We start from the raw sequence: 25,097 nt of genomic DNA, 5'->3' as shown, positions 1-25,097 counted from the left end.
TTACAATTTTTTTGTGGGAGCAGGTGTGTCTTTGGACAGAGAGTTGGTATTCCTGTGTTAATCAGCTTGTCCGCATTATCACGATAACTGATTAGCATGGGATTACTGTGTGAGCCCTTACATCTACAACACAGGGGTCGGTAAGTGCTTATGTGGTAATTCCTTATAATGGCTGCATGCTAATAGCAAACTGATTTAACCCTTAGAAAAATAGCCAAATAGACTAAGAATACAACCACTTCACGATTGGCTAAAACACCTAGTCCCTTGGATAAGAAGTCAGAAAAATATAAATTAGAAATATAAATAAATAAATCACTGGGAAAATAAAAAGGGCTTTATAAAAATGGACATCAGTATGAGCCTTTAATCCCTCAACGAAAGCCTCTGGCTCAGGCAAAATCTCAAAGGTTACCAGCACCAAACAATAAGTCTAGGTGAGAATTGCCTCATACATCATATAGTCCAATTGTAAGCCAATAAATAGAAATACACTCCCAATGAAAAAAAAAAATTTTAGACTAATACACCAAGGGAAAAGGATAAGAAAAGCACATAAATACAAACATTCCCTAAAAAAACTAATAAATAACACAATACCATGCAATACAAAGCAGTGCAAAAAATATGTAAAGTGCACAGTAAATAAGAATAAATAACAATAAAATGACTAATTCTAAAGTGCAATTCTGGAAAAGAGAAAATTCAGTGGAAAACTGTTAGGTTAAATACAAAGTGCATTGGCTCATAAATAGTTCATTGAAAGTGCTTTAGCTCATGAGTAGTTCATAAAGAAAAATGATAACCAGAGGCAATAGAAAACAACTCTACATATAAAATGCAAGTGCAAATATAAATGCTTGTAAGCAATACATTCAATCAATAACATATAATAACATACTGGGAAACAATAAAAAAGAAATTTCGTGTGACCTAAAACAACCTAAAGGAGAAAAAAAGAAAATGAAAATAGCAATAGCACCAAACTGAGCAACTAATGTGAACACTTCTGTGATAAAAAGAAAAAAATTCATTCACAGTCAAAAGTCTCTAATGACGCTGAAAATATTCAAAAATACACAATATCAGAATCACACGGAAGAAAGACACCAAACAATTCATATCATGTCATATCACCACTCATATCACTCATATCATCACTCAACAGAGCTCCGTTTCGCTACTTCGTCAGGAGCAGAGATTCCTTTTCTTGCAACATTAGGCCCCCTTTTATCAAGCTGCGTTAGGATTTTTTTATTACTGGCCGCTCCAGTAAAAGCTCCAACGCTCATAGGAATTCTATGAATGGCAGAGCTTTTAACATGGCTTGATAAAAGGTCATTAATTGGAAAAAAAAATAGGAACTCAGCCATTTTCTGGCTGTAGTAAAAAAAAAAAATAAAAATGGCCTTAGCATGCAGGAAAAACCCAAGCAAGGGCATGGTTAAGGCTACTTTTTACTGCTGCGTAGTAAAAGCACCCATAAAATTCTTCAAATTCACAGACAGAGAATTTTATGCAAAAAAAAAAAATCCTAAATTCTTCTATTTAGGGGTTTTGAGACTACTGCTAACAGCTTGCATGTCAAAGCCCCTAGCTGGCAACAAATAAAATGCAATAAATTAGAAAGCTATCTATTTTTCTCTTTGTGTGTATGTGTGTGCTCATGCATACATGTGTTTACATGTTTTAGAGCAAGGGATGTAGAAAATTACCAAAAGTGAGATTATAATATGCAATTCCACACATAAAAGGAAAGGTAAATGAGATTTCATATAATGCCTTTGCTGTGGATACTATCATCTAAGCATTATTATATGGTTTACGCAGAGCACTGTCACTTTTTTGTGTGTTTTGCCCTGATATAATTTAAAATTACACATAGGGCTCCTTTTACTAAGGGCTCCTTTTATGAAGGCGCATTAGCGGCTTTATCGCGCATGACTTTTCATCACACGCTAACCTCTGCGCTATCCGAAAAATTACCGCCTGCTCAAGAGGAGGCGGAAGCGGCTAGCGCAGCTGGCAGTTTAGCACACGCTATTATGTGCGTTAAACCGCTAACATGCCTTCGTAAAAGGAGTCCTAAGCTGCGATAGTGTTTTTAGCGCGTGCAGAATTTTAGAGTGCACTAAACACGCATTACGCGGCTAGAACTAGCGTCTAGCGCACGTGGCAATTTAGTACGTGCTAAAATCGCTATCACAGCTTAGTAAAAGGAGCCCATAAAGGGGTATAATTAAAAAAAACGTTTAAGTCCCCTTTTGGCCTAAGGCCTTAAACGTTGAAAGTAGAAGCAGAGAAAATGTCCATTATAAAAAAAAACATCCAAAAGGAGGGTTTTTTAAAAATAATGGCCTGCCTCTACGTTCAGTTGTTTAAACGCCCAGACCACCACTACGTCTAAACTTATACCATATAATCAACCTAAAAAAAGCCTAAGCCCCATACGTCCAAAACAAGAGCTTTTAGGCGAAGGAGGAGCCAGTCCTTCGCTTAAAAGCTGGATTCTGTAACCGGTGTCTGTCAAAAACAACACCGGTACAGAATCCACCCCGCCCCCCCCCCCCTGACGACATTGAGGCAAGAGGGAGCCCAAGCCCTCTTGCCCCGCGATCCCCAACCACCTCCTCCCCGACGACATTGGGGCAAGAGGGAGTCCAAGCCCTCTTGCCCCGCAGCACCCCCGACCTCCCTGACACTATTGGGGCAGGAGGGAGCCCAAGCCCTCCTGCCCCGCGGTACCCCCGACCTCCCCAACATGTGCCTAAGGCCCTACCCACAGGAGGGGCCTAAAGTTCCTGGGCCTATTGTGGTTGGCCCAGGCGCCTCAGGCCCCACCTGTGGATGGGGTTTGAGCCGCCTGGGCCAATTCAGCCCCATTCCTGAGCTGGCTGGCCTGCCGGATGGGCGGGCTTGGCACCCGTCCTTCCGGACAATGATTTCATGGTATGGGGGGTGGGATTGGGGGTGGGGGGGTTCGTGGGGTTGGCGGGGGTCGCGAGTCGGCGGGTGGGCATTCGGAGGTTGGTCGTGGGAGGGTTGCGTCAAGGGCAGGAGTGCCTGGGATCCCTCCTGCCTGTATTTTAGTGGGGGGTGGGGGTTAGGGGGTGCCGCTGGGCCAGGAGGGCTTGGACTCCCTCCTGGCCAGATCGTGGGGGGAGGGGAGTTGGAAATCGCAGGGCCAGGAGGGCTTGGGCTCTCTCCTGGCCCCATCAGACTCAGCGGGGGGGATCGCGGGGTAAGAAGGCTTGGGCTCCCTCTTGCCCCGATCTTCATCGGGGATTTGGGTGTGCCGCGGGGCAGGAAGGCTTGTGCTCCCTCCTGGCCCGATAGTGTCGGGGAGGTCGGGGGTGCCGCAGGGCAGGAGGGCTTGGGCTCCCTCCTGCCCTTATCGTCTGGTGGGGGGAAGGGGGAATCGCGGCAGGGGAGGTGAGCCATCTCTCCTGCCGCAATCATTGCTATAGGGGGCAGGCAGGTTGCTAGGGCCACTGAGCTGGTCGCCGACTAGGCAACCTGCCTAAAGTTTTGGTTATACCTGCTGCACGCCTAGATCTAGGTCGGCCCACCTCCCGCCCTTTCCCCTCCTCTAAAAATGCCTCTTTTCTCTCTGTGCGTTTAGAGGCAGGGGAAAGGCCTAAGCTAGTTTTAGATACTTGGACGATCAGGCTTTTTGATCGTCCAAGTAGCCATTTAGGCCACTTTTTATATCTATATATATAAAATCGGAGGTATGTATGTGTGTATGTATGTGTGTGTGTATGTGCCGCGATCACGCAAAAACGGCTTGACCGATTTGAACGAAACTTGGTATGCAGATCCCTCACTACCTGGGATGATATGTTCTGGGGGTCTCGTGGCCCACCTGCACACGTGGGCGGAGCTACAAACAGAAAATCAGATTTCACCCATTCATGTCAATGGAAAAAATGTAAAAAGCTGCCATTCTCACAGTAATTCACAAACGGCTTGACCGATTTGAACAAAACTTGGTATGCAGATCCCTCACTACCTGGGGTGATACGTTCTGGGGGTCTCGCGGCCCTCCTGCACACGTGGGCGGAGCTACAAACAGAAAATCCGATTTCACCCATTCATGTCAATGGAACAAATGTAAAAAGCTGCCATTCTCACTGTAATTCAAAAACGGCTTGACCGATTTGGACGAAACTTGGTATGCAGATCCCTCACTACCTGGGGTGATATGTTCTGGGGGTCTCGCGGCCCACCTGCACACGTGGGCGGAGCTACAAACAGAAAATCAGATTTCACCCATTCATGTCAATGGAAAATATGTAAAAAGCTGCCATTCTCACATTAATTCAAAAACGGCTTCACCGATTTGAACGAAACTTGGTATGCTGATCCCTCACTACCTCGGTTGATATGTTCTGGGGGTCTCGCGGCCCACAACTCTATGTTGCTTGCTCAAGGGTGGGTTCACCCAAGAATTTATATGTTCTTGCTCCAGGAGGTGAAACTAAAATTGTTGTTTATAATCACGTTTTGCGTTAGTTGTATTGTATTCATTTTGTCAAATATTTCATATTATTATTTGAATATTGTACTTTTTATTAAGCTGTAAAAAAATACTTTCATTCACCACTATAAAGTATCTTTATTTGAATCCATTTACAGTGTTATTGCTATAATTAAATACCCGTGCAACGCCGGGGCATCAGCTAGTATATATATATATATTTTTTTTTTTTTTATTATGAGCCCCATAGTTTACGCCCATGATGGTGTGTAGCATGGCTTGAAAAAGAGCCTGCTTAATATGTATAAGCCTGGAACTCTGGTTCTCCTAGGACAAGCAGGATGAGTCAGCCACATATCGGTGTTGTCCCAACAGCTCCCAATTTGCGGATAAGCTCTCCAATAGCTCAGAGAGATTTTTTTTTTCTCTCTCTCTGAGCACGTGCAGTGCCCCACTGGGCATGTCCGAGCACTACCCATTTTCCCCTGCTTCCTCCTAATCCTCAGTCTTTAGTCTCTGCCTGTTCCCATCGGTCGGATTTTCTACAGCTCTCCATTACAACTTTTCTACTCATCACTTGAAGAAGCCTGAATCATCAAAAGAAATGACTGGGATGCAGGAGAAGGATGAGGGTATACTTATTAGAATACAATATTTTCTGATTTGGTACCAATCTTTCTCGATTATTTCAATTTGAAAATTATCAGTGAGTTCCCTTCATTGAGTTCTTTTATATAATGTTGATTTACACATTATCTACAGGTTGACTTGCCCAGAGTCACAAAGAGCTCCACTGGGAATTGAACCTGGTTACCCCATATGCTGCAAACCCCTTATGCTACTCCTCTATTCTGTGCCCATAACTTAGATGCGCTTAAATAAATTAAATCCTAATCCTTGGGATATGAGCAGTAACCACAACTCATGAAGAATAATTTTTGAAGTATTTTGCCTGGATAACCAGTGGTAGCCAGGTAAACTGGGAGCTGAAAAATCACAGGGTGTTTTAAACATATCAGAAAAGGGATAGATTTAGGGAAGTGGTTTTTATTCCTATATGTTGTTTTTGCAATTTTTTTTCCTGGATGGAAGTTTTGTTGTTGCCGGGGGGGGGGGGGGGGGGGGGGGGGGAGGAGGGTGTAAACCAACAACTCAAACAGCTGTAGTCCCAAATGTCAGTTTCCTTAACTCTACCCAAAAAGATTAAAGCTCTGTAAGGGCATATGGGGCAAATTAGAAACAGACCACATATCCCATACAAACATGCCAAAAACTGAAAAAGGTCTGTGGATGATGTAACAAACTATTTGCAAAAACCTCAAATGAGGTACGCACGTTCAAAATATGTTTGTATGTAAGTCAATCTTTCAAAAGAAAAAAGGAAAACCAAAAAAGCATGCAAATGGAAAAAGTGAGAATGCCATACAAAGCATAACTCTACAAAGGGTACAAAAGTGTTGAAAAATCATCACAAACTTAACCCCCCCAAAAAAAAAAAAAAATTATGGAAAACATAATAAAAGATGGCAGAAAAGATGCAGGATACCCTAACTCACAATAAAATCCAGACTCAAATGAATTTTTAAGCTTAAGAGTTTTTCCCAAGCATAGCGCTTTTAAATACTAGACAATCTAGGAATTCGCCTAGGGCAGCACCTTCTGGGAGGTGACAAAGAGCAGCTGTAGTTAATGCAATATAAAATATATTATAACAGTCGCACAAACTTAGCGAACCATTACTGCATACTTTTACCCACATTTTTCATATAGCCCATTTACCCCAGTAAGTGGTATTTGAAAATTGCCCCAGGAGTTCATATACAATACATAATTTTAATATTTTAAAATAGTTTTGTTCAATTATACATTTTTTACAGAATTATTGGGGAGTGGGAGGGGGAGGTGATATTGCAATGATTGTGTTTGTGCATTTTATCAAAATATCAGGGAGAGGGACCTTATTAGGGGGTCTAAAATGGTGATTAGACAGCTGTCTTGGCATTACCTTGTAACCAGCTAAGTTTTTTTTTTCTTCTATTAGTTTCAGCTTAATCATGCCCAAATATAAGGGCAGAACCCAAAGTATTTTTCCTGTTCTCAAACTCTGAAAAAAGTGGCCAAATCTCTATGCAAAAATTCTTTGAGGCTTAGCCTTACCCTACTGCATACAGAGATATTTGGAGAAGGCCCAGTTTGGGAAGCAAACCTTATCCTGTGCCTATGTGTATGAGTGTATGGAGGAGTGTTGGTCCCTGGGAAGTTGATCTTTTCACTGCAGTTGCAGATAAGAAGAATCAGACAAGAGAACCTGACAAGGGCAGGGACATAGGAGAAATTGAACTTGAAAGAAGCAAGAGAGCCTACTCATTCAAAGCTGCAAAGAATGATGCAGCAGAAGGAGGGTGACTCACTGGCCACTAGTCCTGTTCCTGTTTGGAAAGTAGTAGAGCAGTGTTCTTCAATCTTTTTACACCCAAGGACCGGCGGAAATAAAAAAAATATTTTGTGGACCGGCAAACTACTAGGACTGAAATTAAAAAACTCCGTGTCTGCCTTGTCTATGCGAGCTCGGTCCCCGCAAACCATCTGATCCCATCCGCACAAGCATCAGTTATGATTTTATATTGAATGTATTTTATTAAAGTATAAAAAGAAACAATATTCTGTACAATTGTCATTTTATAAATACAAATAATACAGAGCAAGGATCAACAAAACCTCTGTCTCCCCTCCCCTTCACATATATCCCCTCTACTATCAAGAAAGCTGAATAAGCCAAATTATTACAGAATGCTACACAGAAATATCATGCTAACAGAATACCACAGTCACACATGACAGGAATAGTATTAGGGGAGTGCAACTAGGACAACTGCCTCCTGGTCAAAGAGAGCCCTAAGCCAGCTGGAAGCTAAAGAAGTACTGCCTGGACTTTGCAGTCCTCAGTTATGTCTAACACTAGCTCTAGCAGGACATATATTTCAAATCTGATATATTCTAAGTGAAATCAATTTTTATTGAACAGAGAAATAAACACAGCAAAGAAGGAACAGGTTGTGCAGAAAATATACAACTCCCCCAACTCCCCCCCCCCCCCATCCAAAGTCAGCCCTCAAAAATAAGGAACAACAATATGCTAGACCAATAACAGGCAAAAGCTCAACCCTGCACCACTGGAGAGGCCCGGATAGCATAGGCCAAAACACCGTGCAAACAGAGCCCTGTACTCTGATGAGCCCTGAGAAGAAAATCAAGGCCTCCCCCCTGCAACGCCCCCAAAAAGAGAGAGAGAGAAAAAAACACAGCACCAAGAACGAAGAACAAACAACCAAAAGTAAAGAGCATAAACCACAAGAAGAACAGAGGAGATCCATAGCCGGGCAGGGACAATCCCAAGCTCCCCCCCACACCGCTCAGAACAGCTCAAAGCCGCAGTGTATTAAGAATCAAACTCCAAATTCTAGGAGACAGAGAATAGATATAGGGCCTCCAAACCCGCAGAAAAAACTTGGACTGATAAAAGGAAGCATACACCTGACCCCTCTCAAGCAACATCAAAGCATGCAGCCGATTGCGCCATGCCCAATACGCAGGAGGTTCAGCTGACACCCACTCGGTCAAAATAACCTTTTTAGCCACCAAGCCTGCCTTCCGCAGGAGTAAACTGCCGACACCAGGCAGCAAATGAAAAGCCTCAAATTTGTCTAAAAGAAACCCCACCGGGCTAAGCGAGATTGAACAGCACAACAGAGCGTCCAAAAAGCAGACCACCCACCTCCAGAAGGACTGAACTACCGGACAACTCCAAAAGGCGTGAAAGAAGGATTTAGGGGTAGCAGTACATTTCTCACAAAGATCCGAGTCTGCCAAACCAGAGCGGTACAGTTGAACCCTCGTGAAGTACGCCCTATGAAGCACCCGGAACTGGCACTCCAGAAGTTTAGCAGAGACAGAAATAGCCGGGATTCGCCGAATAAGGCCTCCCACATCCAAATCTGTCGGTAGCAGACCCAATTCCGCGGCCCAACGGGCACACAAAGAGTCCCAAGAGCGAGGCGGGGCCAACAAGCAGATAGCCTTTTGTAATGCCGAAAAATATGCTCCTTCCATTCACTGTCTGCCCTCTCCCCCTTCCATATGGTATCTGTCTTCTTTCTATGCCCCTCTCCCCTTTCCATCTTGCCTGTTCCCCCTGTCTCCTTTATACATGATTCATTCCAACTTCACTGCTCTCTTCATTTTTATCTCTCCTACACCAGATCTAGCATCTTTGTCTCTCTGCTTATTTCTCTGCTAACCCTCTTCCCATCATCAATCTATCTACTTTATCATTCTTATCTCTCCCCTTCCCCTCCTCTAATCTCCCTGCCAGCTGTTTCCTTCTTTTTTCCTTCTCCCTTCCCTTCTCCCCCTGTCCATCAGTAGCTCTCTTCCCTTCCCTTTCCCTCCTCCCCTCCCAGCAGCATCTCTCCTTCCCTCCAGGTCCAGTAGCAGCTGTCCCTTTATTTTCCCTTGTCCAGCAGCTTCCCAGACTCCTTTCCCTCCTCATCTCCAAGCAGCATCTCTATTTTTCCTTCCCTCCAGGTCCAGTAGCAGCTGTCCCTTTATTTTCCCTTGTCCAACAGCTTCCCAGACTTCTTTCCCTCCTCCCCTCCCAACAGCATCTCTCCTCCCTTCCTCCAGGTTCAGTAGCAGCTGTCCCTTTATTTTCCCTTGTCCAGCAGCTTCCCAGCCTCCAACAGTGGCTTTCTCCCCTCCCAGCAGCTCTTGGTACTTGCCAGTGCAGTGATTCACTAAGGCAGCCCTGGGTCCTTTGATGGGTTGTGCCACCTCTGAGGAAAGAGGAAGTTGCATCATAAGAGGTGGGCCGTGACTCAGCAAAAGCCCCAAGACTTCCGAAGTGAATCGCTGTGCTGGCAAGTACCGAGAGCTGCTGAGAGGGGAGAAAGCCACTGTTGGAGGCTCCCCATGATCTCACCGGCCCTGCACGGACCAGCAGGAAATTGCAGCTCGTCCAGATCACCGGCCCTGTGGAATTGTCTGCGGACTGGCACCAGTCCACAAACTGGCGGTTGAAGAACACTGATCTAAACCACCTGTGTTTACACTGGATTCCATCTGGGTAGCAGGGGCTTCTTTTAGGTCTATTCAAACTTTTCTTAGCATTCAAGCTCAAGACATTTTATCCACCTCCAGTTCCAATAAGTTGAAAGAACTGGGTAAAGAGCTAACCCAGGTAAAAGTGGTGCAGGTGTCCTTGGTTCATGACAAAAATGAAAGTACACAAGAAAATAGAAAATCTAGAAAATATTTCAATCTGCATATTTTGAACCTTCTGCATGCACTCTACATTTCTACCAATGAACTTTTATGTAAGTATCCGAGAGGTGTTAAAGCTTTTGGATTCTATAATACTTTCACGTCATAATGTCAGCTATCCTTTTACTTGCAAGAAGCTCCAAGAAGAAAGAAGTGGCAATCTTTCAAATGACAGTTCAGACCTGATTGGACTTTTAAAGACTTCTGAGACATTGACATAAAAAAAAAAATTGAGTTTATCCATGAGAAGGATTCAGATTTATGTTTCTGTCTGCACCATCAGACTGAAGTTTTTTGGGGAAATAAAAGTTATGACTTTTTTTTCCAAGATTTCTAAAAGGACAGAGATGAGAAGGAAATAGTTCCTTTCCACATAGCAGGAGTTACTAGGTGGAGTTTTTTTTTTGATACACTATCCTCGTAAGTGCATTATTAAGTTTGAAGGAAAATATTATATTCAGGGAGAGGTGCACCATAGAGGCCTGAAAGTTTATTGAGTGAGGTAGAAGGCTTAAGGTTTGCTTTGGTTGCTTAATACAGTACCTTTGCACTGGCCTTGTTCTTAAGGGGATAATCTAAATAACAGAATTTGAATGTCATGTTCCATGCTTCTTGCCATTCACTTACCTTAAGAGGCAGAAAGAATGTACAAATGAGATGTCTAGAATATGACAAGCCACGCTAATATTTATCATCTGCTAATGTAGAGCTGTTCTAAAATACATCTGGAACTAGACATGTATGTGTTGATTATGTGTGATGAGATTATTCATTTTACAGGTATCAACACCTAATATATTAATATGGCCAAAACGATAGCATAAATATGTAGTCTGGCATGTGTACAGTATATGAACATAAAAATAGCCATATTGGGTCAGACCAATGGTCCATCAAATCCAGTAGCCCATTCTCACGGTGACCAATCCAGGTAACTAGTATCTGGCCAAAACCCGAAGAGTAACAACATTCCATTCTACCGATCGAGGGCAAGCAGAGGCTTCCCCCATGTGTTTCTCAATAACAGACTATGGACTTTTCCTCCAGGAAGTTGTTCAAACATTTCTTAAAACCAGCTACGCCAGTGGTCTCAAACTTGCGGCCCAGGGGCCACATGCGGCCCGCCAGGTACTATTTCAAGGCCCTCGGTATGTTTATCATTATCAGAAAAGTAAAATAAAACAGTTTCTTGATCATATGTCTCTTTGGCTATAAATTACAATATTATTATTAAGACTTAGCCAAAAGGAAAGATTTATAAACTATAAAGAGTTTTACCTCATGCAAAATTGTCATTTCTTTAATAAGACATTAACTATTTTTTCTGAGGCCCTCCAAGTACCTACAAATCCAAAATGTGGCCCTGCAAAGGGTTTGAGTTTGATACCACTGAGCTATGCTATCTGCTCTTACCACAACTTCTGGCAATGCGTTTCAGAGCTTAACTATTCCTTGAGTGAACAAATGTTTCCACCTATTGGTTTTAAAAGTATTTCCTTGTAACTTCATCAAGTGCCTCTAGTCTTTGTAGTTTTTGACACAGTGAAAAATCAATCCACTCCACTCAGGATTTTGTAGACTTCAATCATATCTCCCCTCAGCCGTCTATTTTCCAAGCTGAAGAGCCCTAACCTTTTTAGTCTTTCCTCATACGAGTGGAGTTCCATTCCCTTTATCATCTTGGTCGCTCTCCTTTGAACCTTTTCTAGTGCTGTTATATCTTTCTTGAGATAAGAAGACCAGAATTAAATGCAATACTCTAGGTGAGGTCGCACCATGGAACAATACAGAGGCATTATAACATGCTGTCATAGATCCCAATATCATTTGCCTCCCTCCCTTCGGTGTCCCATGTTCATTCCACCTCCCTTCCTTCTGAGTCAAGTTTGTGCCCCCTCCCTGCCTTCCAGCCGTTGTCCCAGAATCGTGCCCCTCAAATGCCACAATGTGCTCCTCCCCCCCCCCTCCTTTCTCCCTTTGTTCCAGAAAGATTGTGTCCCCTTACTTGTTCGAGCTTCACTCATTCCATCTGCCTTCAGCAGCTTGTTGAGGGGATATGCAAGCAGCGATTCACACACTGCACATGGCTGACCCACAAGCCTTCCTATCAGCTCTGATGTTTGGAGAAGGTTTCCGGGTCAGCTACATGCAGCGTGTGAACCATTAATGGCTGCATGTACCCCCAACAAGCCGCTGAAGGCAGAAGGAGTGCAGAAAGGAGGTAATTGGGAACCTCCTCCTACCCACTACCCCCGCTGACCCAGAAGGCTTTCCTCTGATGTCAGCTCTGACATCGGAGAGAAGCCCTGAGGGATGGCTTCAGGAGGGAGGGAGGATAGGGGGGTGGGCAGGAATCCACGGCAGTGGCTTCAGTAGGTGGGGCAGGAAGCAAGAAGGGATCCCTAATGGCAGTAGCGCAGCTTTGACAGATGGGCAGGGAATATTCTCCGCAGCGGCCATGCCGCGTACCATGTGTTGAGAAACATTGCAGTAATGTTGGCTATTCAAAAAACATATCCAATTAATTTCTGGCTTTGAAAATATAGATATAAAAAATACTGTATCCAGGTATTTTTATGTAGTTTTCCTGACACTCACCGTGTTTCTGAACGCTGACTGGCATACTCTGATACCAAAAAACACACGTGGAAGGGATTTTCAAAAGACAATGGACACACTTGGTCTTAGAAGTTAAAATTGTTTTCTCCTTTTCTGTGTAGCCCTGGCCACGTCTGGAAACACCCACAGTAGAAAACTTGAAAAAAAATCCCATGCTGTTTTTTATGCCTATAAATCTGATTCAGATTCCACAGCAAATATAACAATGAAGGGGTCATTTTATTATGGCACGCTAACCAATGCAGTGCGCGCTTAAATGCTAACGTACCCATTCTATTCTATGGGCGGGTTAGAATTTAGCACATGCCAATCTTTAGCGCATGCTAAATCGGTTAGCATGCCTTAGTAAAAGGACCCCTAAAGTAGCCACAGAAACTGAATCAAGTTCACTAGTTCTAGGTGATTTCAAGCTGCCTGATGATACCTTTATATATCTTGAACAAAAGCTAGCAGGTGAGTAACACCGAGGCTCAGTGAACCAGCAGTATCGCTGTCATCTTGCTCCGGCCCATCAAAGTTATGGGAATTCTAACGCATTCATTGGCAATAATGTAAGTCAGGGGTGTCCAACCTGCGGCCCAGTGAAGTAGTTTGTGCGACCCCTGGTCGAGGGTTATGCAGTGTTTTCCTCTGCTGCCCCTGGGTTTTTACCATCTTGCCGGCTCCCTCCTGTGTCTTGCTGCAGCGTTCGCACATTTGTGCGGCCCCAGAAACATTTTTTTTAGGGCCAGTGCGGCCCAGTGAAGCCAAAAGGTTAGACAACCCTGATGTAAGTCATTTAACAATTATAAGCTTAAAAAAAAAAGCAGCACACAATGTGCCTTAAAAAATAATGATCTCTGTTGCATGTATAGAAGATCGTTATCATGAGAAATGAATAAAGCAACTTGTGTTACATCTCATGCTACATTATTTATGGAATACTTCTACACCTCCAGAAGTGCGTCAGTTCTTTCCCCCGACATATTGATTTATGTTCTCAAGGATGATGATTCAGAGGCTGAAGACTAAAAAGGAATAGCACCATCCCCACCCCCACCCTGATGGTCTAGGTATAATAAGGTAATAAGTACATGGCACCAATTACCACCCCCCCCCCCAACTGTTGATATGATAGCAAAGTGTGTCTGCCCTCTTTTCTATTCTTTCCTGCAATTAATTTTGTTGTTCCATTCCTTTTCTATGTTGTGTTGTACACCGCCTTGATGGAATAATTGAATGGCAGTACAGTCAGTATACCCTCGCGAATTTGTGGTTCCGAATTTGCGGACTCAGTAATTCGCTGGTTTTCCCCTCACAGGATTGAGCGCCGGTTTCTGTTCTGTTTCTGGGCAGGTGCATGTGTTTGGGAGAGAGAGGAGAGAGCCTCGTGAGAATGAAACTGCATTCGTTTGTTTGAAGAATTGGAGTCTGTTGGGTCTGTGTTCACGTGCCCCGTCTCTCACTTGGCCCTGCATGAAGCCTGCATGGAAGACTGTTTGGGCTTAATGGGTAATCCGTGGGAATCTCGGCTTTCTCCTCCCTGCCAGCTTGTACTGTTGATCTCCCCTCCGCCGCCAACCAATCCTGATGCACTGATTTAGGAAGGGAGCGGGTGTAGTTAGCACATGTTGTAACCGGCAGTAGAGCCTAGCCACGGAACTCCTTACTGCCCCTAGTGGTTACAGCAAAATTCGCACCGGTGTGTAACTCAGTAAGGAGTCACCCTGCAGACACTGTATTACAGGGATCTCAAAGTCCCTCCTTGAGGGCCGCAATCCAGTCGGATTTTCAGGATTTCCCCAATGAATATGCACTGAAAGCAGTGCATGCACATAGATCTCATGCATATTCATTGGAGAAATCCTGAAAACCTGACTGGATTGCGGCCCTCAAGGAGGGACTTTGAGACCGCTGCTGTATTAATAAGTAGTTTAAACAAAAAACAAAACCCAGAACCAAAGCACACAGCTCCACGGTTGGTTCTTCAAAGGAAAATTTAATTATCAGAATGGCAAAGTTCAAAACAAATACTGCAACTTGCAGAACACAAATCAAAAATATCCAAAAGGAAAACCCTGGTTGCTTTCAGGATTTTCTCCTCATCAAAGTCAGAATTGAGCTCTGTGAATCTGCTCTCACCAGAGCTCCTTAAAATAAGGCTTCCAAGATCCTGCACTTAGCAGTTCCTCAAAATGCAGTTCTCCTGCTTTAATGTCCCAAACACGCTCAGTCTCAGCACAAGCCTCCAACTTATTTTGTAACACTTCTGGGTTCAGGGGAGTGTCTCAGGTTTGCCTTGCCAAAAAGCACTAAACAGCTTTCAAAAATCCCTCCCTCTTTTTAGCAAACCTCTCCCCACTAAAACACTTCCAGCTTCTTAATAAACTGTACAGAGAACAAAACAGTGCAGTAACCAAAAAACTCTCACAGTAGAAACAGTCCAAGAAACTGGCTGGAAAACAAAACCACCTCAGCCAAAATAGCAAACAAAAAAAACCCTCAGTTTGCTCAGTCCTGGGAAAGGGTTGCCAAGCCTACTTCCATTGGCTCGGGAGTCACTTCCAAACCCTCTGGGACCAGCTCTTCTTGCAACTCCAGTTGCATTTCTTCCTCTGCTTCCAACAGCTCTGGAGTGGATCCAGCTTCTTCCACTTCCACAGGGTCACAGGTATTACCCCTGCTGGCACTGGGAAACTCCTCTTTAGGGAGAGACCTGAGCTTCCTTCCTAACCTGCCCCCTTGCTTGCTAGCTTCTACTGGCTTTTTCAAAAAGGGAGCCACACCCTGCTCTAGCTGAGCTTTCTCTCCCAGGGGCTTCTCTCCGGCTCCCCCGGTGGACTTTAGGGAAACAGCCTTCCTGACTATTCCTGGAAGGAGGTTTAAAACCCTTGTCCCTAACCCTGCTGTGTGCATAGTGGTAAAAGTATGGGGCTTCCTCTTCCCCGTTGGGTGTAAGGACTGCCTGGCCTGGATTTGGAAGCCATTAGCAGCTAAGTTATTTTTTCTTGCTTTTGCTATGGATGTTATGAGCTGGACTATACTGCCTTTTGTTACATTCACCCACTGATTTTCATCTGTATTAGACGTGCTGTTTGATACCACCTGGCAGGCTACTTTAGTTGCCTTGTTTTCTTGGACTATTTTTCAGCATTTACACATAAACAGCTTTTGTAGGAGTGGAGTTTTTTTGGCCAGATGAAGCTGAACTGAGGCTTTTTTCTCCACTTCTTTTCTTTTTCCTTTTTCCCTTTCTCTTTGGGGAGTGTGAATGTTGTGGGTTGTAAGTAAGGCCTTGTAGTGTTGCTGGGTGTGTGTATCGTTTGTCCGTGTGGGGCTTGTTTTTGAGTGAATAAGGGCTTCCTCTTCCCCCCATTCTGGGATAGTGTCATCCTCCAGTGGGTCAGTTTAGTACTGGTAGCTATCCCTGGCAATCCCCTTTCTGGGCTTCTCAGTACCCTTTCTTCCGGTTTTCCCCGGGACCTTGGCAGGCACAGCGCCTGGCTGGTCACAATGTGCACATAAATAATCTGTATACAGCACTCATCCGGTTTTTCAATGTTCGCGGTCACTCCGAGAACGTAACCCCTGCAAATTTCGGGGGAGTACTGTATATAAATCTGTATTAAACGTAAAACATTAGCTCTGCTGTTTCCATCCAAAAATACTAATGAGCTGCAGCTCCTACTATCATAGCACCTTGAATAATTGTAGATCCCCCTGATACCTCGAATAACGCAGTAACATAGTAAATTATGGTAGGTAAAAACCAAACCATATAATAATTTGGTAGATAAAAACCTGCATGATCCATCCAGTCTGCCCATGAACGTGGTCAGAGCCACGCCCACTACTCTATGTGAGCCGCAATCACCCATGCTTAAATACTGGTTGTCGTCACCATATAGGCAGGCAAACATGATGGAGTCTTAGTTATAACCACAAGTATTGCTGACAGTATCTAACTTACCAGTCAAGATGTCTTTCCTTGCACCCTGAGCTGCACAGCATACTCATTCACAGCATATAACAATAAAGTGATCTACAACACCGGAGTTTCCAAAACTTCACCTGTCTTTTTGCCATTTACAGGGCACAGACTGTAGAAGTCTCTCTGACATTGAATAAAATAGAAGGATACCGTCCAACATCTACCATGTCATCCTTAATTCCATTGGAGGGCAGGAGTAACTCCTGCCTTGGCAATTCCATTTTCAAAAAATACTGTCTGTGATTGATGAGTTGTTTAATTACACTGGACAACAAAGATTTTATTTCTTTCAGGTTATCTTTCAGATTTTTGGCTGCTGATCATGAAAATCATGTTTAAAATTACGTATCATGTACTGTTTTAACAAAAAAGTACATTTTTTCAATTTCTTGTTATACTTTCAGGCTAATGCAATTAATAATTAATAAATGCTGCCAAAGTTAAGGAATGCATTTTTGTTAGTCCACAGATCAGACACGTCATCAATGATGAGAGATTTGAAGATCTGTTAGTCGGGCCAGAGAAAATTGCCTGGAAAGCATTCAAGGATGCTGTTGAGAATTTTTTTGGCAGTTATAGAGCACCAAACTATATTCAACTGGTTGACAAACTTCTTAGAGCAAACAAAACCATGACGTGCAACATGTCACTGAAGAAGCACTTTCTACATTCACACTTGGACTTCTTCTCCACAAATCTTGGTGCAGTCAGCAATGAACATGACAAAAGGTTTCACCAGGGCATTGCCACTATGGAAAAAAAGATGTCAGAGCAACTGGAATCCATCAATGCTGGCTGACTATTGTTGGAAACTGCAACGAGATGCACTGTCAGCAGGAAAACACTTTAAGCCATGGCAAACTATCATAGTGTATCAGAAACTTTGTGCATTAAAACATGTTATAGTCAATTAAAGATACCATTGTGTTTCTCAAAATTCCTATGTGGTACAGTCAGTGGGAAATTATGTTTGTGTTTATTTTGAAAGGGTCTATCATAATCACGTTTGTTTGTTTTTTGTTTTTCAGTTCAAATTTTTTTATTAATTTTGGATAAGACAGGTAAATGACAATTTTCAGAAGATACAGCTCACAGTATAACCTTTTTAAAAATTTGTTGTCCAGTGTTATCAGAATCTTGGTCCATGCCTGGATCTTTTAGATAGCGAGAAATGACTCTACCTGAAGAAATATTATTAGTATATATGGTCTCTAAAGGTATATCTTCATGGATACTTTCTAAAGTTTATAAACCTCATTAGTGTCGGCTGCATGAAAACAAACTTTCTTCCATACAGACGAGTGACACGCTGAGATTGATAGTGCAATTTTCTTTATTAACTCATGTAGTATAAATAGTCATATTCATCTCAGTCTACGCGGGTGGGGACAGCACTCCGACATAGAAACTATGTTTCGCCCTAATCGGGCTTTCACAAGGAAAGTCCCCCTTATACCATACAGCTCATGCTCCCCGCGCTAAATTGTTCAGTCAGCCGACACTAATGAGGTTTATAAACTTTAGAAAGTATCCATGAAGATATACCTTTAGAGACCATATATACTAATAATATTTATTGAAACACTGGGTCTCTTGACATAATATTTGGAGTTATTTGGCCTCTACCTGAAGAACACATTATATTCTGGCACCTGGGGGTGGGGGAGTACCAATAGAAGAACAGATATGGCTTAAATTTCAGGAACTCCTCGTTCTGTGACCTTTGATTCCTGGTATGATAACATACAACGACATTTAGTGCACATGGAGCCAGGCAGCCAATGTGATTGTAACTTCAATCTGCTCCGGTGCTGGGACAGGATGATATAAGCAGCCCTTCAGAAACCTCCTCTATACTCAATCATTAAAGAAAAAGAGAGGGAGCAGAGAGCTGCAGAGCAAGGAGAAAATAGAAGAGGCAAGCAGTGCATGATGAGAGCAGGAAGAAGGACACCACCTCTTCTTATTCCTCTGCATGTTCAATTCAATTTCCTGGAGCACAAGTTTGTAGAATGGAACACAATTATATTTTCCTTGAACTCAACAGTGAATCATTCTCTTTGCTGTACATAGGGCAGGTATAAGATACTTGTAATCAGTCTTTTTAGAATTTTCTGGATAGCTTGGGAGTTCATGGCCTGGTGCTGGATTTTGTGCCATGATGTTTGTGTGTGTGTTTTTTTTGTATCAAGGTACTGAAGTAGCAATTTTGAAGAAACCTACAGATGTTCTGCCTTGGGTTTATTCCTCTGAGATCTAAGCAGCCAGGCTGGTTCGGCTCATATTATGGCTTCTAAAGAAGTGTTTTTTGGTTTCTTATTTCACTTCAATACTGCCTTTCTTCCATCCCATTAAAATTAATTCAGAAATGATTATATAAAATAAAGTAAAATCAATAACACAGAGCGCTTACGATTTTAGGACAGTACAACACAGTATTAGGCTTTATACCCAGTACATTTTAAATAATGCAAATAAAAGCCAGTAAGCTACCAACAAAGGCAACAGAAAATAAAGTGCAGCAAACATTTGCCTCGTTCAGCTGCTATAGAAGCAACCAAGTCAGCTGCTTGAACTTCTTGTAATGTAAGAAGTTTTGCTGTGAGGAAAAAAAGGTAAGAGAATTCATAACAATGGAGCTAAAAAAAAGCTTGAGGGTCATAGCCATCAATGTGGGCTACTGTTAAGATGTTTTGTTTTATCACTTGCATGCTATTTTAGCACAGATCTCATTTTATGTAATGGGACCTAATTACTAAGAAATTGGGGTTAACAGTGAAATAATAACAGGGCTTAACAATAGCTCTAACTCCCCCATGAGCATCTAATGGAATTGGTGATACTGCGATAATAATGGAGTAACCAGATAAGAACATAACAATAGCCCTACTAGGTCAGACCACTTGTTCATCTAGCCCAGTATCCTGTATCCAGTGACCAATCCAGGTCACAGGTACCTGGCAGAAACCAAAATACTAGCAACATTTTATGCTACTAATCCCAGGGCAAGAAGTGGAATCTCCCATGTCTGTCTCAATAGCAGTCTATGGACTTTTCCTCCAGGCTCCAATTAATTCAAAATATGGCCATCTAATTGATTTACAATTTATGTAAATTTGATCATGTAACGCCTTTTTTGAAAGAAGCACATTGGCTACCTATAAATCATAGAATAACCTATAAAATTTTATTGTTGATTTTTTTAAATTCTTTATTGATTTTTAATTATGTTCAAAACAGTTTTATTATGAACATGAGAAAAAACAAAAGCAAGAAACAGAACAAGAACAAGGAATCAACATCCAGCAATACACAAGTTTCAGAAACAATACAAAGAGCTAATCTAATTACCAACCACCCCTCCCAACCCTCCCCCCCCCAAAAAAAAAAAACCCTATCCCTCCGGGGTCCCCCACCAGCAAAATACAAAAACAACCCAAAGGTCTCTCAAAAGCCAAAGGCCCATACTCTTGTGGCCCATGGCCTACATCCAGAAGAACCCCCCCTGAAAAAAAAAAAAGAGGCAGTGGCTGACACAGTGCGTTACAATGAATTATCAAGAGCAAATCAGAAAAAGCACTTTACACATATAAACATTTTAAAACAAATCATTTTCTCCCCCTTCTCTTAACTAGCAATAATTAGAAATATAAGCATAAGCATAAGCAGTGCCTCCGCCGGGTCAGACCATAGGTCCATCCTGCCCAGCAGTCCGCTCCCGCGGCGGCCCAAACAGGTCACGACCTGTCTGAATCACCAGAAGGGGCTCCCTTGCCACCTTGGTTTCTCATTGAAGTCCTATCTTCCCATCGAAGTCCTAACCCTCCGGTCTTGCACATGCACGACCTGATTGGGTTTCTATACTTATTACCTGGTTAGCTTTCTATACTTGTGTTACATCCCAGCACCTCTCTCAGTATCCCACGATCCCTTTATCCCTCAGAAATCCATCCAATCCCTGTTTGAATCCCTGTACTGTACTCTGCCTGATCACTTCCTCCGGTACGCATTCCAAGTGTCCACGGCCCTTTGTGTGAAAAAAACTTCCTTGCATTTGTTTTGAACCTGTCTCCCTTCAGTTTCTCCGAATGCTTATAACTATAGTTTCCATAAGCTATATACCATACATAATATTACTATCCTCCCTCTTTCCCACCCTGGATATGCAAGGGAATAATCTAATAAGAAAAAGTATATGTCAGCTAATGTGACCCTATATATGTAGGCAATAGACTCCACACCTTATTGAATGCATTACTATGTTCTAAAGATTCAAGGCCTCATAATAATTTAAAAAAAAGTCTAAAAAGTGGCCTAAATGGGTACTTGGACGATCAAAAAGCCTCTTGAAATAAGTTTTATTTTGTAGTCGTGCACACTGCGGGTCAGCGGGGGGGCGATCAGGGGTTCTGGGGGGGCGATCGTTGGGGGGGAGGGGGATTGCATCGAGGGCAGGAGGGCCTGGGATCCCTCCTGCCCATATTGTAGTGGGGGGTGGGGGCTAGGGAGTCGCCGGGGTCAGGGGGGCTTGGGCTCCCTCCTGGCCCATTCCAGTAGGGGCGGAGGGGGGTCACTGGGGCCAGGAGGGTTTGGGATCCCTCCTGGCCCGATCGTACTTGGGGGGGTCGCCGGGGCCAGGAGGGTTTCGGCTCCCTCCTGGCCCAATTGTACTCGGGGGGGGGGGGTCGTCGTGGGCCAGGAGAGCCTGGGTTCTCTCCTGGCCCACTCAAGTTGGGGGTCGCCACGGGTCAGGAGAGCTTAGGCTCTCTCCTGGCCCAATGTTAATTGTGAGGGGGGGTGATGGATTGCGGCAGGAGAGATGCCTCATCTCCCCTACTGTGATGCCATCACTCTTCTACCGGAACTGCCGCAACCCGCGGCAGGAGAGATAGGGCATCTCTCCTGCTGTGGGTCGTGGCAGTTTGGGTAGAGGAGTGATGGCATCGCGGTAAGGGAGATGAGGCATTTATCCTGCCGCGATGGTTGCGGTGGGTAGGTTGCCGGGCCGCTGAACCGATGGCGCCAGCGGCCATCAGCTCAACGGCCCCTTTTTCGGCACTTAGATTGGTTTGACTACGTCTAAGTCAAAAAGGTCTAAGTGCCGACTAGGCAACCTGTAAATGTTTTGGTTATACCTGTTGTACGCCTAGGTGTAGGTCGGCCCACCTCAGCCCACTGCCCGCCCTTTCCCCTCCTCTAAACACACCTCTTTTCTCTCTGTGCGCCTAGAGGCAGGGGAAAGGCCTAAGCTGTTTTTAGATACGTCTAAAAACCAGCTTTGGTTATGGGTACTTGTACGATCAGGCTTTTTGATCGTCCAAGTAGCCATTTAGGACACTTTTTAGACTTTTTTAAAAAATTATTATTATTACCCCCATAGTGTCTGTTTGTACTGTGTCAACTTTTCAAGACTCTTGATAAAGGCACAGATGCTGAAACACTGCCAGTGTTGAGTCTTTGATCTTTTTTTCAATAAAGTGACTGTAGAACAGTATACCCGTGACTTGACATCTTATCCTCACAACTCCATTTTTGTGTGTTCTTCCCTCATCGTTGAGGCCTCATTTTGGCTTCCATATTTCATAGCATCAATGAATGAAATCAAATTATGTGCCTGATCTTCATTTGCTTTTGTGAAAATTTTTTTTGCAACAAGAAGGCAACTACACACAATTAGTAGAGAATATGCTCTTTCATTTCAACAGGCTTGGCTGTAACATGAGTGTTAAAGTCCATTATCTGCACAGTCACTTAGATCGCTTTCCAGAAAACCTTGGTGATTTAAGAGAAGAGCAAGGTGAAAGATTTCACAAGACATAAAAACAATGGAAGCCAGATACCAAGGAAGATGGGATGCACACATGATGGCAGACTTTTGTTGGAATCTTATGCAGGATTGTCCTGGCAGATCCCACTCTCGGAAGTCTTACTAAACGAGCTTCTTGTGTGTAGAATGACTGGAAAGACTTGTGTTTTTTGTATGAAATAAGTAGATTTTCATGTACACGTTTCTTTTAATTTTTTAATGTTTCCACCATAAGTTTTATTCTCTATGTTCTGGTTTTCTAAAACTTTATTAAACATTTTTAAACAAAAAAAAACCCCCAAATGTTAATTTAAACACTACATTAATTTTATAGAAAAATTTAAGTTAAAAATAAGTGAATTTTTTCAGTTTAATGAATCAGAAGAAATGTCTCAGGAAATTTTATGGGATGCCTTTAAAGCTACCTTGAGAGGACACATAATTTCGTACTCAGCATATGTTAGAAAACAACTAAATAAAGATTTTTTAATTTTAGAACAAAATATTAGAGAATTGGAAATTAAATTAAAGGAAAAATGGGAACAAAGTATTTATCAGAATTTGCTAAAAGTAAAATTTAGATACAATGAGATATCATCACAATTGGCTAGAAAGGAGTTTGTGTCCTATAAGGCATTGTATTATGGAACCTCAAATAAGGCGGGAAGATTACTAGCTAACTATTTAAAAGCGAAAAAAAGGAAAGCTAATATAATGGCTATTTCAGATGATAATGGAATAATTCATTCTCAAATTAAAAATATTTTACAACAATTTTTGAAATTTTATGAAAGCTTGTATTCTTCTGAGCATTATTTTAATAAAGAGAAAGATGGTTTTGAATTTTTAAAGTTGATTAATGGGCCTAAAGTTCCTGATCATATGAAAGAAAATCTCGAAGCACCTATAACACAAAAAGAAATTCAGAGGGCTTTAAAGTCCCTTAGAGTTGGATCCGCTCCAGGAAGTGATGGATATACGGTAGAATTTTTTAACTCTTTTCAAACTATTTTGTTACCCCATCTTTTCAAATTATATCAGTTTCAACTAAATAAAGGTTGTATTACAGGTACTATGGCAGAAGCTTTAACAATAGTTTTGCCTAAGCCAAACAGAGATCCCATGTTGGTTTCAAACTATAGGCCTATTTCTTTGATTAATGTTGATGGGGAATTGTTAGCTAAAATATTGGCTTTGCGTTTGAATAAGGCTCTCCCTTATATTATTGGTATGCATCAAACAGGTTTTGTTGCTCAAAGACATTCTTCAAATAACACCAGATTAGCTTTTCATATTTTACATTTAACAAAGGATATGAAAGATCCGGCTTTCTCTGTTTCTTTAGATGCAGAGAAAGCATTTGATTGGGTAGAATGGACTTTTATGTATCAAGCAATGGATTGGTTTGGTATTGGTTCTCGATTTATACAAATGATTCAATCCCTGTATAGCTCCCCATCTGCTAGATTATATATAAATAATACTTTTTCAGAAAGGTTCTCTTTAGAAAGGGGAGTTAGACAGGGTTGTCAATTATCTCCTTTGTTATTTGATATTGTTTTGGAACCTCTGCTTTTAGCTATTCAACAATCAAAGGAGATAGAAGGTATTCCTTATGCAGGTCGGGAATATAAAATTTCTGCTTATGCAGATGATATTTTGATTCATTTGAGAAATCCGGAGTCAACTATTCCACATTTATTGGATTTGATTGATAAATTTGGAAAATTTTCAGGTTATAAAATAAATTGGAATAAATCAGAAATTCTTCCACTAAATGTACATTGTATAAAAGGCTTATTTGATTCGTTTCAGTTTAGTTGGAAGAAAGATGGAATAAAATATTTAGGAATTTGGATAAAAAGTACATTGGAAGAAACAATGAAGGTAAATGAAAAATCCTTATTACTAAAAGTTACAGAATTGTGTGAGCAATGGAATCCTTTGCATATTTCTTGGTGGGGGAGAGTGCAAACAGTAAAGATGATGATTTTGCCTATAGTTTGTTACCAAATGAGTATGTTACCAGTTTATTTTCAAGAGTCCTTTTACAAAAAATTAAATAATATTTTGACAAAACTTGTTTGGCTTGGGAAAAAACCAAGAATTGCTTTAGTATCGTTGCAAAAATCAATTGTGGAGGGTGGGGTAAATTTTCCAAACTTTTATAGGTACCATCAAGCCTATATATTACGTCAAGGTATGTATTGGATCCTCCCTGAGCTTATTGATCATCAACCAGATTGGTTATATTTGGAACGGAATTTGGTGTCCCCTATGAGACTTCCACATGTATTAAGTATCAGATTTCATAAATATGCTAAGGACAATATAATTTTATTGGATACTTGGAAAACTATTAAATTTATTGATAAATTAACAGAAGTACCAATAATGAAATCTACTTTACAGTCCTTATGGTTAAACTCCAAGATTCAAATAGGCGGTGCTGGAATCGCTTGGAAGAATTGGATGCAGGCAAATATTAGGACATTAGATGATCTTATTTCTAATGGTAATCTGCTTGAGTTTTCACAACTGCAGCATTCATTTGGTATTTCAAACACTCAACAATATAGGTGCTTGCAGTTGAAGCAGGCTATTCAGATGGGGTTCCCTAAATGGAAAAATTTGAAAACTTATTTTAGCTTGAAAATCCTTTGCCACCAAACAGATTTAATAGGACATCAGGCTGCCCAGTGGTATAAATTGATTTCTGGATTTTTAAATAAAAAACCAAAAAATAGTCTTAGAGATATTTGGAGTATCGAGTTAAAACAGCATATTTCTGTTTCTCGTTGGCCACAAATCTGGACTTGGAGATTAAGATGTACAATGTCAGCATCTATGAGACAAACATGGTTGTTTTTATTACATAGAATTTTTTGGACTCCAGTTCGGTT

Source organism: Geotrypetes seraphini, chromosome 4, assembly GCF_902459505.1.
Source record: "Geotrypetes seraphini chromosome 4, aGeoSer1.1, whole genome shotgun sequence".
Taxonomy (NCBI): Eukaryota; Metazoa; Chordata; class Amphibia; order Gymnophiona; family Dermophiidae; genus Geotrypetes; species Geotrypetes seraphini.
Note: the sequence above shows the minus strand (reverse complement) of the source record.